The sequence below is a fragment of the Sardina pilchardus genome, chromosome 1 (genome assembly GCF_963854185.1).
Source record: "Sardina pilchardus chromosome 1, fSarPil1.1, whole genome shotgun sequence".
Classification (NCBI taxonomy): Eukaryota; Metazoa; Chordata; class Actinopteri; order Clupeiformes; family Clupeidae; genus Sardina; species Sardina pilchardus.
In genome coordinates, this window is record NC_084994.1 from 38,111,762 (window position 1) to 38,125,202 (window position 13,441).

At 42.5% G+C, this 13,441-nt stretch overlaps 1 long non-coding RNA gene across 1 annotated transcript; it reads left to right on the forward strand.

The window, feature by feature from the left end:
• The first annotated feature begins 7,113 nt into the window (after positions 1 to 7,113).
• On the forward strand, positions 7,114 to 10,779 carry LOC134089729 (uncharacterized). Its single transcript, XR_009940121.1, has 5 exons — positions 7,114 to 7,255; positions 8,478 to 8,569; positions 8,786 to 9,029; positions 9,250 to 9,357; positions 10,644 to 10,779. It is a non-coding gene; the product is annotated as an uncharacterized LOC134089729 (long non-coding RNA).
• Positions 10,780 to 13,441: the final 2,662 nt, after the last annotated feature.

Consider the following 13,441-nt stretch of genomic DNA (forward strand, 5'->3'; position numbering starts at 1 on the left):
TAATAGCAGATAAAAGCATACTGTAACTGCCAAAGTAGCAGCATCGGGTTAACTTGCTCACTATCTCCCCTCACACCTCCAGTCTTCCTTAGTTAAGAATAAAGGGGTGTATGACGGGGTCCTGCATGACTTCTGCCTGCACAGTTGACTATTGCACGCACCCACAAAACACTTTAGGACCCTGGTCAGACACCTCGCCAAACACGCTTTGCTACCGCATGTCTTTATGCAAATTTCAGATCATGAGCTAGTGAATTATTTGTAATAAGATGACTACTGAGGGATATAATGTACTCTGAAAATAAACTACAAAGTTTAGAATACACCTGCAGAGTCACTGACAGAAAGACTTTAAAGGTATACTATGCAACGTTTTTCAGTTAATCAATTCGTTCCATACTGTTATATATGATTAAATGAGTCATTACCGGTCGAACAGTGTTTTTTTTTGGCCGCTCTAGTGGTCTGTAGCGGTAAAACCACACTTGCAACTTCAGGAGACACCGGGCATTTCATACACAGAGGTCATTCAATGTGTTTTACATAAACAAAACCAAACAGTAATAGCAGATAAAAGCATACTGTAACTGCCAAAGTAGCAGCATCGGGTTAACTTGCTCACTATCTCCCCTCACACCTCCAGTCTTCCTTAGTTAAGAATAAAGGGGTGTATGACGGGGTCCTGCATGACTTCTGCCTGCACAGTTGACTATTGCACGCACCCACAAAACACTTTAGGACCCTGGTCAGACACCTCGCCAAACACGCTTTGCTACCGCATGTCTTTATGCAAATTTCAGATCATGAGCTAGTGAATTATTTGTAATAAGATGACTACTGAGGGATATAATGTACTCTGAAAATAAACTACAAAGTTTAGAATACACCTGCAGAGTCACTGACAGAAAGACTTTAAAGGTATACTATGCAACGTTTTTCAGTTAATCAATTCGTTCCATACTGTTATATATGATTAAATGAGTCATTACCGGTCGAACAGTGTTTTTTTTTGGCCGCTCTAGTGGTCTGTAGCGGTAAAACCACACTTGCAACTTCAGGAGACACCGGGCACGCACCCATGCTCTACTCCAGGAAGTGTCATGTAAAGTCTTATGAAAAGGCACGGCAGACTGACCGATTGAGGAGTTTTGTCAAATATACACGCTAAAGCTGTAGGGGAAGCTCTGCAGAGAAATATGCAAGCATAAAACGAGCGAAAATATAAAGTGAAAGCGAAACCGGCGATGAAATCGCCAATCCTGCATAGTATACCTTTAAAGGGCCTAATGCTCTTAGAACAGTCAGGTCAAATGTCAATGCAATTTCTTAAAGAGGAACCATGCAGGATTGGCGATTTCATCTCTGGTTTCGGTTTCGTTTTTCGTTTTCGCTCGTTTTATGCTTGCATTTTCTCTGCAGAGCTTCCCCGACAGCTTTAGCGTGTATATTTATATGTAAAGGCTATATTTAAATATATAAATTGCAAGCGTGGTTCTTCGTCTCAGACTTCCAGATGTAAACAAGGAGCGATCGTCTCCTGCAGAAAGTTGTATAGGGTCTCTTTAAGTTTCATTGTTTAGAGTTAGATGACTAATGAGGGCTACGATGTACTCTGAAAACACCCACTGTCTGCGCCTGCTAAGTCACTGACAACAAGGCTTTGTGTGGCATATTGCTTTTGTACTAACACAGCAATGTCATTGTTTTGCCATTTAAAACATTCAAGGTGGTGAAGATTATTGTCTTCTAATAATGGTAGAATTGACTTTGATTAATTTACTCTCTCTTTCCCTCTCTCTCTCTCTCTCTCTCTCCTTTAAAGACATGCCCGTGGAGAACTGAGAAAATGTAAGTGTTGATCTACTGTTGAGTGTTGTACTGTTATGCTTTTGATGTTGAACTGTTCTTTATTAAGCAGCTATATCACTGTGCCGTATGCCCCCACTGTATGTGAAAGGCCTTTAGAGCATGTGTGGGGGTCTGTGGTGTCCTGCAGAAACACACTGAATCATAGTGACCAATAGAACAGAGACAGATTGACACGTTGGCATGTTACAGTAGCCAGACAACAGAGGGATCATGGCAGACAAAGAAGGAGAACTAGTACGGCATGACACATGAGAGGCCCCTGAGAACAGAGACAGATTAACATGTGGAGAGTCTCAAGTTAGAGTGGAAGAAAAGAATAGAATTAGAGGATAGAAAAAGCAAGCAAAGTTTGACATATTGGATTAAATATTACTGTAGATGACTAGATTTTTAATTTAGATTACAGATACTGTATGTCCTGTTCAAACTCATGTAGTAGATGTTATACATTCACAATAGCTCTTTATGCTCCAGACTTGTTGGGTAGTGTGTAGAAGTTTTAATGGTGGAGAGCAGTTTAAGCTTGTAGCAGCTTAACTACAGTATGTGATGAGAGATCACAGCCAATCATCCTCTCAATGCAACAAATGATATGCTACGGTCTGCTCTTATCGTTGACAGTGGATGCAGTGCACCAGGTAGTGATAGAGCAGGTCGAGTGAAATTGTGTTTGTGAATGTGCGGTGGTGAAAGTGTGCGGTGCATGTGTGTGTGTGTGTGTGTGTGCACATCTGCATTTTTATGGCTGTGTGTGTGTTTGTGTGCTTGAGAGTGTGTGTTTGTTTTCCTGTTTGTGTGTCAGTATGTGTGTGTGTGAGTGTGTTTGTGTGTTTGCTTTAAGTTTCAAGACTTAATATTGTTGCATATAGTTTGCAAATTAGTGAAATTCGTATGCCATTCGTTGCAGTAGTGCAAGGATAAAAGGGGTAAATAAACACAGGAGGCATGGGGGCAATGAATAAAGGATAGTTGGAGAGACAACTCTATATGAGACAATACAAGACTGTACAGTATCACTCATGGCCATACTATCCATACACGCACACATTATACAGCCATGCTGTACACACACACACACACAACTCCTGTACCTACATGTACATGTAATATATAAGACAACTATACACACATAAAACCACAGGCCCATGGACATGAGACATGAACACTAAAAACAGTATGCATCCCGGATGCAGTATAGCAAGTGTAAAATTAACCGTGTGGGTAGAATTTAAAAAGTCAGTAGCGACCATGGCAATGCATACAGTAGTAGAGCATATCATAAAAGAAATAAGGCAGCACATGTGGGCAATAAAGAGAAGGAACTGTTTAGTCACTGACCATTTAGGATTCTGACAGCTTGTGGTATAAAACTGTGTCTGAATGGTGTGGTGTGGGTGGTATAATGCTCTCGTAGGGCTTACCAGAGGGAAGCAGAGAGAAGAGGGATTGAGCTGGGTGGCTGGCATCCTTGATGATGGACTCAGCCCTCCTCTGACAGCGTGTGGAGTAGACAGTTGACAGAGGTGACAGTTGATCGTTGACAGAGGTCTATGGTGGTAGAACAGTGTCATATCTTGCAAGTGCAATACAACATCCTCAGGAGCAAATACTATTAATTCACTCACGTAGACACAGCAGCGAGCGAGGAAAACAACAGCTGGGGGCCATACGCTCTCCAAGATGAGTTCTGCTCGCTCTCTTGAAGTACAGCTTTGCTCGCGTGGGTTGACTTTTGACAGTTTGGGGGACAGAACGAAGGAAGTTGCCTGTTGTGATTGGTCATTTTTCAACCTGAAGTCCCGCCCGCTTAGTTACTGTCTGTTGCTAAACTTCTACAAATGTAGTCATGTGTAACATTAACCACCCCTTTGTTGTTTCTGTTTACTGCTTACTGTGTGTGTGTGTGTGTGTGTGTGTGTGTGTGTGTGTGTGTGTGTGTGTGTGTGTGTGTGTGTGTGTGTGTCTGTCTGTGTGTTCAATATTTGTGTCTGTGTGTGTGTTATTGCTCACTGTTTGCTGCTTACTCGGTGTGCGTGTCCAGTATGTGTGTGTTTGCTCTGGTAGCACTTACCAGAGGAGAGAAGAGAGGATAGGGAGTGAGCTGGGTGGCTGGCATCCTTGATGATGGACTCAGCCCTCCTCTGACAGCGTGTGGAGGCTGCTCAGACCCAGGTCTCTTGATGGCACAACAGTGTTAAAGGCAGAGCTGTAGTCAGTTAACTCATCGAATGCCGCATTGTTTTTGGAAGCTATGTCCCAGAGTGCCGGCAAGCTAGATCGTTGTTGACTATTTTTGTAGAGCCACAGCGTATTCTATGTTATAGTTATGGACATATACTATGGCTCATTTGAAACGTAAGACTCTGAGCTCTCAGTGGGTGAAAACAGTTTATCTCTACGTGTCTCCATTCCTGAGAAATCGCAAGCTAAACAGTGGCTAGTTTTCATCAAAATCCCCGTTGTTCCTCTAGAAACGGAGATATAAGCCACTTAAGCAGGGCTGGACTGGGACCAAAAAAACGGCCCGGGCATTTTTGGCCATAGTGGCCCACCATGATAATTTACACGATAAAACATGTGCACACTGTTTTGTTTGTAAAAAATGTTTAAGTAAACCGCAGTAGCCTGCATGGAAGCGAGTAGGCTAGCCTACCCTTGCTAAAAAAATATTAATTATTATTATACTCTCTCTCTCACACACACACACACACACACACACACACACTAGAGTGACCTTTAAACCAGCAAGGATGAGGTTGTGCACAAAACTCATGCTATTAAATGCTTCACTAAATAAAACCTGCTATAATTTATGTTGAGCATTTGCACAGTTTTAGCCAACAATTCACCTTGATACTATTTAGTGAAGATGTATAGGCTACACATCACAAAACATTTTCATTGTTAATTCCATGGGCTATCACCATTCCTGTTTCATTCCATGCGTCTGACTGCATGTCTGTGTGTATGGGTGTCTGCTTTCGCAAAGAAATGTGATAGTTTGCTTGTTGTACTGTGTCAAGATTGACAACAATTTCGACCAATCGTGACTGTCTTAAGATTTCAGATGGTTGATAGCGAGCCGACAACTCGTTAATTGAATGGGTATCGCAATTCAAATGCATGCGAGAGGGGTAGGCCTACACAGAAACCACACAAAAAGACGCGCTCACACTATAAAACTTTGTTTTGCTTAACTGGGTGCTGAATCCTACATAGTAGGCAGGTTAATACATCTAAAAGAAGCAAGGGGAAGAAGCAGTCGCAGATTTCAAACTTTTAATTGTTCGTTGTGCGCCAAAAAAGTTCAGCCAACATTTCGGCTCCTTCTTACCTGCCTCACTGTAGCTATTCTGACCTCCTCCTCAATCTGTCCCTGCTGGGTCATGTCTCTCACCTCTTCCTCCTCCTCCGAATCAATTTGAATAGCTAGCCTACTCCTTCCTCTGTGTAACTCTGTTGCACACTCGCATGTGCCTCTCTGAAGCCTGCACTCGGTGCTGCTTCTGCACTGCTGCTACATGTCGACGGCCCTGTTTGAACTTGTGGTGGCAAACATTTCTGTAATTTTAGCACATTTTCGCTGCATCCACTTGTAGGCTTTAGCCTTTTATCTCGCAACTTCTCTGCGCCCCCCTTGCGCTTTTGTGGTTTGTCATCTTACATTTTCATATACGGACGGTCTCAAACTCCGGTCGAACTCCAGTCAAGAGGGAGATGAGGCCGGGAGGGAGATAGGGAGGACCCTGAGATTTCATTGGACTAGCCCAATGTCCATTAAGGCAGTCAACCAATGGGCCGCGATTCGCTACCGTTGTGGCCGTACGCTATATAAATTAGCCTTTTATTATTATTAAATTGACAGCCTCGGCCCAAATATGCGTCGGCCAGTGGCGTCACCAGCCGATTTTACCGGGGCTTCAGCCCGGGGTAATTTGAGCCGAGCCCGGGGTAAATTTTTGTAATGCTTGAATCTATCAGCCAGTTTCAAAATCAACCAGCATTTGCCTGGTGCTAAATGTTGAGCACCACCAGTAGTAGGCTAAGCAAGCTATCGATTGGCATCACAATACAACACTAGCTTCACGTTTCTACATGGGCTAGCCCAGTGTTTGTTTCTCAATCTATGGGTACCGGGCCGCGAGAAGATTATTACCATCGGGCCGCCGACCGACTCTCTCTGCCTTCTCCGAGAGACGCACCATGCGGCCGCGGCCGCACCCATTCTTTTCGGTCATATTGCTGCGAGATATTTTCGCATAGAAATAACAGGCATATCATATGAAACTACGTAACCTGGCCTTTACAGTGGCACTAGCCACTAGTTTCTATGATGAACGGTTCGCGAGATACTTAGCGTTGAAAATTACAGTTACTGTACATACAAAAATGAATCACATGCAGTTCTGCGTCATACCCATTCTTCTCTGTGAAATATCTCATGATTTCGTTACTGCCCTATGGCAAACTGCATATCAAAATAAACAGGAGATCCTACTGATTCCAATGGCGTATAGAATGTATCTGTATAATTAGCGGTGATCACGAGAAATCCTTTTTTGAAATCACAATCACATCGCATTTCTGCATTTTTTCATACATCCCCATTTCCCCCACTTCAAAATAATTTATTTTTCATATCAGAAGTTGTATTCAGACCCCTGTTTGTCATATAGCCATGGCAGATGCTTGATATGAATCGTTGGTAGGACTATGTGTTTGTCTACACACATTCTGCCCCCCCAGCACACGACGTCATTTCAACGTTGATATTTGGGCTAAATCCCGTCGGTCCGTCATGGCCCTGATTTCAACCAAAATTAGACGTAGAATAATGGTCTTGTTTTGGCCGGCCCATTTTGGTCTAAGGAAAGACGTCTTTAGCACGTCCTTTTTCAGACCACATATCAACTAATTAAATCCTGATGTAAATTATCAGTTATAGTCTACCTAGGACTACATTATCGTTCCTGTCGACCATCTTTCCCCCCCGGGGATTGCCCAAATCCGCCGCGAACTCTACGGGCGCCCGGCGCCGCCATCTTGGCTGCCGTTAACTGCGTGTGTGACTTTTCGTTTGTTTACTCATGGCAACAGTTGATATGGACGGACAACTCTGTTTTTAGCCTTCTCCCCTCTGAAAAAAAAAATCAGAGGAAAAATTCAGATGGAAAAAAATCAGTCATTGAAATAATGAGTAATTAAAATTCTGATAAAAAAAAAAAAATCACATAAATGTTCACGTAAAGGAGACAGGAGTGAACTCTGCGCATGTACAAGAGGAACGGAGGCGGGAAGCCGTAGCCGAGCCCATTTCGAACTTTGTTTGAAACACAGTCAGTTGAAGCCGTTGAAGAACAGCGTGAAGATGGAACCTGCTACTGAGGTAAGTGAGTTTATGCCTATGATTTAGGAAGTAGAAATGTAACATTTTGATCGAGAGTCAGTTTTGCCAAAACGAGACGAATGCTCTGAACACCATCAACAGTGCTATCAGAGATGATTAAAGCGGACAGCGGAGTAATCGAGGATCTGTATGTTACCATGCTAACTTAACCTGTCCTGGGCTAGTTTTACTTGAGTGGAGAAATTCTTCTGTGTTAATTCACTCTACCGCTGATAATGTAGTCGGACTTGAAACCCGTTTGTAATTGCTGTTAGGTCCCGTTATCTCTATGAAAGGAAAGTATTTTCTGTCTGATCTATTCAACACAATTTAGGGCCGTTTGTGGTAACGTAGGAAGTTAGGAACCTGATTGCAACACGCATGATTTCGTGGACCTGCTTAGAACGTTCACAAAGGTAGCGCGAAAATTTGAATTTTTTTCGCGGCTAGATCTACCCGTCCCGAAGAGTCCTTTGTAACCATGGATATCTCTCCACCGTCCTGCTAGATACACTACACTAGAGTAGACAAGCAGCGCGCTGTTATCCACTTCATTTTTGTTGTAGCATTTTGGTAGCAACAACTTGTACTTGTTGCCAACAGGACTATTTTAAATACCAGAATCGCTATTAGGCCCACTCTCCATTTATTGTTTATGGTTCATAGCAAGCAGTCATCATTACCAGACGTGGAGATCCTGTTGACCAGTTGTGCAGCATGTTAATAGTGTTATTGTTGTTGTTATTATTATTATTATTATTATTATTATTATTATGAATAATAATGATAGTAATATCTATCTATTTATTGACTGTCATTTGGCACAGAGTAGTAACAGAGTGGTCAACATTGTCGAGGCTCAGATGCCCAGGTTGTGCAATATGTTGGTATTTTAAAGTGAAAGGTAGGGGAAACTAGTTGTGTGTTTATGTGATTGTATTGTAGCGCCGAAGCTATGTACCCCCTTGTTGGACTATCCCCTGTGGTCCCTTGTGTCCCCTGGTTTCCTGGTCTGTGTGTCTCCCTCTTCCTCCTGTGTTATAGACTGTGTCAATAAGTTCTGATGGATTTGTGTTTAATGATTATTTTTGGAAATTGGTTATGTAAGAAGTGACACTTCCAGCGTGTTTTTACTAGATGCTGCTTTTGAGGTCTGGGATTCCTGTCATTTTTCTGTGTAACTGTTGCTTTTTCTAAAGCCTTTGCTCATTTGTCTTCTCAGCACATCAACTCTTAAGTGTGTCCCTGGAAGATCTACCATCAACTTCCAGAACTGCAACTGCTAGTACTGTCAGATGGTGAATGCTACTCAGGGTAAAAAACAAACTCATCTATTCATCTATTATTTCAAGTTCTGTCTCAAAATGTGTTTGAAGCCATTATTCTAAGCTAAAGTAACTGCTTGATGACTTTGAAGAATCTGAACAGTGTACGGTTCACTATGTACTGAATTTTATTATTTCTAAGTGTTGTAGCAAGCAAAGTTGTTTTATTCTAACTTTGCTTTTTTGTCTTTTTTTTTTGAAACAGCAAACACCATTGTTACACCACTTTGAAGGAGAGCCTGGTCATTTGGTCCCCTCAGCTTCTCCCTTTCTCAGTGATATGTTCATTGTGGCTGGGAGAATTGTGGGGCACTCTTTCCTTCATGGAGGACCCTGCTTGTCTGGACTCTGTGATGTGGTTGTCCATACTGCTTCGTGGGAGCCCAGACACGGCTACAGTAAACCTGGAGGACTGTGCAGACCTGGACATTAGAGAAACAATCAGGCTTGTATGTTTACATAGAAAATACTAATGTTTGATGTTATGTTGTGTTTTTATTTTGTTTTGTTGTTGTTTGTGTGTTGCCCCCAAAAGACTGTGGGTCTTTGATTTTATAATGATTTTAGAAAAACTGAGGAGTCAACTGGTGGACCCACTATTATGATTCTATAAACTTTTAACACACTGTCTAACCATTATGTATCTCTTTCATGCTCTCCATCTTCAAGCTGGAGGTGGAATCAAACCTATCAGCTGAAGAAATGGGAAGGGTACAGAACGTGGCCTCTTCCTGGGACCTCCCTCCGCTAACCACAACCAACAGGGCCCTTAATGCTGTGAGTGAAATACATTTATATTTCCCTATGCTTTAGTGTGCTATACATTTTCCTTTCCCCCCGCATTTGGTAATTTAGTCAATCAGCAGACGCTTCTATCCAAAACAACCTAAAACTACACTTTGGAGGTGTGTTTTTTTTATGTCGGTCTGGTTTGACTTGATGTAGCCGTTTTAAGACGACTGCAGACGTGATTATTTCTGAGATTCTGATAAGTTTTCAACCATGACGTATGCACAATAAATTCCAGTTTTGAAAACATATCAGAATCTCAGAAATAATCACGTCGTGACGCCTTCTAAATGCGGCCGCGCTGTCAGCTGTTCATTCACGACAGCGGAAGAGAAAAGTACCTGTTAGCATGCTAAATTCGACATCCAAACGTAACGAGGAGACTCGCGCGAGCTAAACTGCTATTAATTCTGCTTAACATGCTGCGCAAATGTGTTCAAAACGGCTGCTGTACGGTCCTAAAATGTACACCGTACTGCTGCATTCAAGTTAACTCTGCTAACGTCTCACAACGTAGCCTACATTAGGGAGACTAAATTAAGTTATGCATTCGAGCTGTATCTCCAAGCGTTAGAATAGTGTCAACGAAGAGACTCTTGTGTGGGGGCGGATCTGTGGGGGAAATCAATGTGAATTGGAATTGTACATTGTAATTGATAACACCTGCGTGTTCAGGGCTGCCCGCGGTGAAGCCAGAGAGGGTTAGGAGACGCTAGCTAAGGCCGGGGATGTAGGAGTGAGGACTGATTGTCGCTTCCCAGTCAGGGGGTTTTCCTCGTTAGCTGCTGTGGAGGCAGCGTTGGATCGGGTACTTCACCGGCCAGCGGGCCGGTCAGCGGTTGAGACCACACAAGAGTCTCTTCGTTACACTATTCTAACGCTTAGAGATACGGCTCGAATGCATAACTTAGTTTAGTCTCCCTAATGTGGGCTACGTTGTGAGACGTTAGCAAAAGTTCACTTGAATGCCGCCGTTTTGAACACATTTGCGCCGCATGTTAAGCAGAATTAATAGCAGTTTAGCTCGCCGTCTGTGGCAACAACAATCCTTCAACAATCGTTAATGTTTTGTTAAATGCACATGCAGAGGCAGTGGTTTCATTCGGGCAAAGAAAAAGCTGCGTGCGCGCAGCTCAATGAAAGTGATTCAATTGATAACATGATTTAAAAATAATTTCAATCGTACAACATAGAACATTATTTCGTGGCGGCCCGCCACAGATTACTCAATGTATGGGAAACACTGTTAATGAAAATGTTTCATGTCATTTCAGCTGCGGTGAAAAATGGAGCAACAAGGCTGACCGTGACATCGGGAGAGCTGAGGCAGATCATCTTAAACATGATGCACCTGGACGGTCCGGTGGCGGAGACTTCAAGAATTAAATAAAATTACAATGAAATGGATAACGTTTGTTTGACTGTTTGTTTACGCCTAGCTTGCTATTGTAATGTAGGCCTATTAGATTATGTATTTATCATCTAGATGGTTAAGTTGGTAAATGAAAATGCTTAATGCACATTTTAAAAGCCTATAATAGGATAATATAGGCTTATTTTAACAGCAATAGTATGGGTAATGGTAAAGTTAGTAAGTGCTTAATGCACATTATTTAAAAGCCTATAATAGGATAATATAGGCTTATAAATTAATATATAACAGCAAAATTCTGGTTGAAAATAGGTCCATGGCAGCACCTAAACAAGACGTGGTTTCAACCAAATTTAAACGTTGAAAAGGCGTCTTTCCATAGACGTCTTTTCAACGACCATGAAAAGACGTCATCTAACCTTTCACTTTTAAACCAAACTGGGCCGTTGTTTCGACGACTTGACAAGACGTCTTTTCAACGACTTTTCAACGTGATTTTGCTGGGGGGGTGAGAGGAGCAGATGAGTGTAGGATAGGCTTAAAAGTTCAACTTCGAAAAGGAAAATTGTATGTTTTGATTTAGACCTAATAGGCTATGCTATATCTACTCAGACTCCTTGTCATCCACTGGTAGTAGGCCTAGCTGTGTGTCCCTGGACAGTGTAAGCTTATGGGTAGTTGTAACAGCTATAGTCAGATAAGCCTAATTTCTCTCAATAGTGCTCTTCCTATAGGCTATCTTGTGTTCCTTGTAAAAAATACAATGTAGGAGTATAACATTATATTTTACAGTAGGCTACTGTAGATCCTCCATTGCCTTCTTCATTTCGCGCACCCCTTAATGTCCCCTTAAAAAAATTTCGGCGCGCGCTGTGCGCGCGCATTGACACTATAGGGGCTTAGCCCAGGTTGTCCTTAAAGTCTAGAAACGCCCCTGGCGTCGGCCCACCGGGCATTGCCCGGTATGCCCTATGGCCAGTCCATGCCTGCACTTAAGACAGACGTACACTTACGGATTGTAGGATTTCATGAGTTTTTGATCGTCATCTACTTCAGTTCTCTTCATGATAGACTTCCAAAAATCACACATAAGGTGAGTTAGAGTGTCTAGTTTCGTAATTTAAAAAAAAAGCGAAAAACGCAATATTGCGTTGTTGGCACTCTACGCATGGGAGCTAAAAACGCAATATTACGTTGTTGGCACTCAATGAGTTAACAGCATCCTGACAGGTGTTTTTCTTGTCCAGGTGAGCTAGGGCAGTATGCAAGGTGATGGAGATGGCTTCATCCACAGATCTGTTGTGCTTATTAGGGCCCGAGCACCGAGGTGCGGCCGCTGTAGCAGCGGCTGCACCGTAGGTGCAAGGCCCTATTGCTTCTGCTCAGATTATTATTATTATCGTGGAATTTTCTTACGTCCACGTTTGGCCTTTTTTCATCAACTTGGCATGCTCTAAAACTCTTGAAATTTGGCAGATATATGTGGAATTGGTAACGCTACTCAAAGACAGAGCTCTGGCCACGGGTGTGGCTCAGGGACTCTATAGCGCCACCTAGCGCGGTTTCTGTTGTGTTTGACACATACATGCACAAAAATGAACAAAATTTGGTGGGCATATGTGTTGTATTAATCTGAACAACTTGTACATTGAAACTACACAGTGAATCTTAGAAGAATTTGAGTTATGATTATGATTATGATTTTTGCACATCATGTATTTTGAAACACTTCTTCTAGACGGTTTATTGAAATCATGTAAATTTAGCAGTAAAATGATCTTGAGGGGTTGCCCGAGAGGAATTGCGAACAGATTTTTGAATTTTCGAAGCATATTGAAATGGCGAAGGTTTGAATTATGGCGTCTTATTCAAGAAACAGGAAGTTGGTGTCATAGGCAGAAAAAAGGTTATAATTTGGATGCAATTTGGCAGCTACATGTGGAATTGCTACCTCTAGTCAGAGACAGAGCTCTGGCCTAAGGTGTGGCTTCAGGACTCTATAGCGCCACCTAGCAGCGCGTTGTATGTTGTGGTTGACACAAACATTCACGAAAATGAACCAAATTTGGTGGCATTGTGTGTTATTGCTATCTGTAGTCAGAGACAGAGCTCTGGCCTAGGGTGTGGCTTAGGGACTCTACAGCGCCACCTAGTGCTTTGTCTGTTGTGGTTGACTTATACATTATTGAAAATTAACCAAATTTTGGTGGGCATGTGTATTATTGCTACCGCTAGTCAGGGAAAGAGCTCTAGCCTCGGGTGTGGTTTAGGGACTCTATAGCGCCACCTAGCACATTGTCTGTTGTGGTTGACACATACATTCATGAAAATGGACCAAATTTGGTGGGCTTCTGTGTTATCGCTACCGCAGGTCAGAGATAGAGCTCTGGCCTAGGGTGTGGCTTAGGGACTCTGTAGCGCCACCTAAGGCATTTTCTGTTGTGGTTGACACACATATTAATGAAAATGAACCAAATTTGGTGGCTCGTGTGTTATTGCTATCGCTAGTCAGAGACAGAGATTAGGGACTCTATAGCGCCACATAGCGCATTGTCTGTTGTTGTTGACATAGACATTCACAAAAATGAACCAAATTTGGTGGGCTTGTGTGTTATTGCTGCCGCTAGTCAGAGACCCAGCTCTGGCCTAGGGTGTGGCTTAGGGACTCTATAGTGCCACCTAGCACATTGTCTATTATGA